Here is a 4,764-nt window from a genome sequence, read left to right on the forward strand (position 1 = left end):
AAGATCTTTGTCAGAATAGGGTACAAAAAGCAAAACAATGCAAAGCACCTCTCTACCCAGTAGAACTTTTTAAGTTGTGCCAGTGCATTTGATAGTCCACTCATAGCTTAGTTTTACACCTTGAATATTTGCTTTTATTTATTTATTTATTTATTTATTTATTTATTTATTTATTTCTGTGTTTTTGAGACAGGTTCTTACTATGCAATTCAGGCTGGCCTTGAGTTCATTTTGTAGCCTGGGTGGTCTCAAACTTACAAAGATCCTCCTGCCTCAGCCTCCTGTGTGCTAGAATTACAGGCATGCGCCACTGTGCCTGGGTGTATATTTACTTTTAATGGGGATGAGTGAGTGGCAGAACTTTAGCAGCTTTAGGATTCCTCTATTAATTGAATCCCTCTAGATTCCCATTGAACTAGATTTCTCCATCCTTTTGCAACTGTCTTTAAGTAATTTACACCATGTCTAGATAATTTTTCATTACTGGACAAAACACCTGATTATCACAAGTCAAAGGAGGAAAGGTTTATTTTAGTTTACAATTTACAGAGGCTTCAGTCCATAGTTGATGCGCTCCAAGGAAGGTTGGTATGGCATTGGGGCTAGGAGAAATCCTTCATGGCATGGCAGGCAAAAGGGAGCCAGCAGTCAGCCTTCCTTTCCCATTTTATACCTTCAGACTGCAAGCATATTGGTTGGAAGCACCCATGCTGGGGGTGGGTATTCTTATTTTCACACCCAGAACTATACTAATTGGTGGACCCTTCCACTTATTATTCATCCATAATCCATTCTCACACCCATGACCCAACCATCTCCCAAAATGGGAGATGAGTCAAATTTATAGAATTTGACTTCTATAAGTCTATGAGCTTTTGGGGGACATCTAGATATGAATGACAGCATGCTAAATATCTGATTATGGAGTTGTGTATTTATCTCTGTTCATTAAACCTCCTACATAATCCTGTTCTTTCTTCCTTTGGCTTACTTGGTTATGATTGGGGCTAGGACTAAAGTGAATTGGCATACACTGTATGTCTTTAATAATCATATTGTAAAATAGTAACTTAAAATGAAGAATGATTTTAGTTGCATTAGAGATTTTCAGAGAATACAGACAATGACAAATTGTTCAAATTAATATTTAGGAAAATGTAATGTTACAAAATAAAAATACATTGTAAGCCATACATATGATACATATGCATATTTTAAGTACTCTTACAGCCCCATTGAAAACTGTACAATGCAAAATAAAAAAGTAAAATTTATTTGTGATGTATTTAACTTAATCTAATATACTCAGAATAACACTTTAACAAATTGCCAGCAAAATTTAACTGCTGACATACTGAATTGATGTATTTCCATAAAATTTTGAATTTTACTCTTCTTTCCATTTAATTGACATTCACAGGGCTCAATAGCCACATCAGTACTGTATTAGTGGAGAAAGACCCAAGTTCTCCCATTTTCCTGGATCCTATTTTAATACCCTGTTCTGATTCAAGATTCAAGATTCACACTTTTACTATTATTGACTTTGTTTTGCAGAAAAAAAAAATCAGTCCTTCTGCAATTGTATAATTACCTGTTATGGTTTGTGTCCAGATGTCCCACCAAAGCTTCATGTAGTCATAGGTTGAACTTTTTCCACAGGTGGCTGAGTCTGAAGTGTGTGATGTTGGGATTAAGGTTGTGTGATTACTAAGTAAGCCCACTGATTGGCTTGGATCCACCTTAATCCCAGTAGCCTAGAGTATAAAATGAGCAGAAAAGCTTGCTAAGGACACTTGCTTGTTTTGCTCCCTTCTACCTGCCATGAACTCTTTCTCTTCCTCAATACCTGTCTGCCATGACACCCTGCTTTGAAGCCAACCAATTATGGACTGAAACTTCTACAAACCATGAGATAAATAAATCTTTCCTCCTATAACTTCAAGTATTATGTGTTTCGTCTCAGTAACAAGAGAAAAATCACTAAAACATTACCTATATTCATTCTAAATCCTTGTCTCTAGTCAAAGTGAGAGATGCTGTTGCATTCTTTTTCTGCTTTCATAAAGACCATGTCAAAAAGTGGTCAACCAACATAATGTTTTTACATATTTCCTCACCTTGTTCCATAGCGAAATCCTCTGTCATCTGCAAGTTCAAAATCAATTCAGTAATATTAATAATAAAAGTCTGCCATCTTCATCAGCACCATGTACTTATTTTTTATTGAAAGTGAAATATGTTGCTCTAACATTGGCCCTTAAAAGATATGCACAGGATCAAAAAACAGAAACAGTTATTAACAGGGATAGTTTAAAAGACTGCATTAAAGAATACAAGATAAATTATTAAGGTTCTCTCTTTTCCTCTTTTTCTTGGTTCTGCTTCTTCCTGTCAGCATTCAGTGGTAGCAGTGATCAACATCATGACAAATCCAAGTGTGAAATCTGTGCTACACACACTCCTAGCTTTTATCATGTCATCTGAGCATCCAAACTTTAATACCATTCCAGCTCTATTTAGTGACTTGTGCACCCATCCATCAAAAAGATGTGGTATACAGCTGCTCATCAAATATGCTAGGTCCACAGTGATTCTACAGGTACAGCAAAAATTGTATTATCTGAAAAAAGAGCCATTTATCTCAGGATAGATGCCTTCATATTACCATACTACTTACTATATCTGATTAATGAAAAATAGACAATTCATGAAAAATTTCATCATACTAATCACAACAATTCTAATTAGCTATATTTTTCTCCCAGAATAATATGTATCTCTCTTTGTCTCTGTCTCTGTCTCTCTCTATATATATAATTAGTGTGTTATGTCTGAATATTTCTAGGCATCCTTTTTGTTTTGGGGATTTTTTTTTTTATCTTTTAAAACCAAATCTTTTTGTCTGAACAAAGCAAATGAACATAAGCATATATTACACGAGGCAAAGTTTTTCAAACAGTTAGTAGGGAACACAGAATTCACTTTTTTAGTTTTCAAATCTCTAATGTATGGTGCAATTTTAAAACTAAACACATTTTAATATGGATCTAGGTCATTTTCCCTGCCTTGAAGCTACATAAATGTTCCATCGACTTCCAAGTCATTTGGAGGGAATGAATGGCCCATATTCATTCTAAATCCTTGTCTCTAGTCAAAGTGAGAGATGCTATTATACGCTTTCTCTGCTTTCATAAAGACCATGTCATATTGCAAACTTTTGCTCAAAAAGTGGCCAACCAAGAACATGGTAAGTAATCATGAAAAAACACAAATCACATTAGTTGTTTTTTTTATATATATATAGCTGAGTAATACTCCATTGTATAAAAATAATACATATTTTTTATCCATTCTTCAGTTGATGGTCAGTTGGGCTGTTTTGAAGATTTAGCTGGTATAAATTATGCTGCTATAAACATGGGTATCACCTGAAAAACTACTTTGAAGATAATAATATGTAGTACAACAAACACTGTTAAATTCCATCATACTGTTGAAATTCTGTAGCGTTTTTATTACTTTAGTGTTATTCTATTTATGTCTTTGTTTTTGTTATTTTGTTTTTGTTCTTTCCTCTTTAAAATAAAATTTAAAAACACATTAGCAAGCACTGATTTTCACCAGAAAGCCCGTTGGAAAGGAAAAGTTTGGAAAGCGAGATTCCCCACCTAAGAACTCAGTAGATGTTACCTTTGCCAAACGTTTTTCGGGTCTCTGTGTCCATTTTTTCCTTGAGTATGACTGCCCTCCACAGCAGTTCACCCTTCATGCACTGCGGTCCTTGACCTGAGATCCAGTTCAATCACTGTTCTATGTAAACTTCCTTGACTACAGTCATTGTTCTATTTGTATGTACTGTCTCGACTAAATATTTTCCAACAATATAGGAGAATATCTATAAGACACCCAGAATGAACAATAAATCTTTAGATTTCTAGCAATTCTGTTGCAGTGGAACAGTAGGGAGAAAACAGAAGTCTATACAATACCTGCCCACACCAAACACACATGTTGCAATACAGTGATACACTTCATTCTTTTTCTATATTACAAAAACTGCTACATTACTTACAGTTCTTTTATGTGACACTAATCACTTCTATCTTACATTCTACAAGAGCCATACCTAGTATTTAATACTTTCTCTTCCTCTGTTCTATCATCAATTCTACTTCTTAAACACCTATGTCAAAATGAAGCAGAAACAAAATCAAGACAACTGTCGTTCTAACCATTCTGACAGGTCCCGAGAATGAGGTGCTGATGGATGAAAAGGAAAAGAAAGAGAAACAAAAAAAAAACCAAGAGAGGCAAAAGTCTGGGATCAGGGGGCTTGGACTGCAGCACTGATTACCAATCTGAGTCTCTTTTTACTGAGCAAGAACCAAGGGCGTAGCTACTATAAATGGGCAGATACCAAACATTTTAGTAATTAAAGCATTACCCTTCTCCAGTTCTGCCTCTTATGCTGCTGGCAACAGTCCCCAAGTGGGCTTCCCACACCTAGAACCACACTTACTCAGTTCACCTGGGGGTTATAAATTGACCACCAGTTATCAATCCACTACAATAACAGTCCTTACTTCCCACGAATTTTTACAGTGCATGGCAAGACTGAAAAATAGAGATCTCCTACAATTCAAGTACACTCTTATCTTCAGGTGAAAGGTTTAAATTCATTTATGCAACAATAAACAATAAATTGCAACAATAAACAATAAAAAAATCATTGTGTGTCCTCAGTGCTTTCTAATCAAAGAC

The sequence above is a fragment of the Chinchilla lanigera genome, unplaced genomic scaffold (assembly GCF_000276665.1).
Source record: "Chinchilla lanigera isolate Chin_1 unplaced genomic scaffold, ChiLan1.0 scaffold00005, whole genome shotgun sequence".
NCBI classification, from domain to species: domain Eukaryota; kingdom Metazoa; phylum Chordata; class Mammalia; order Rodentia; family Chinchillidae; genus Chinchilla; species Chinchilla lanigera.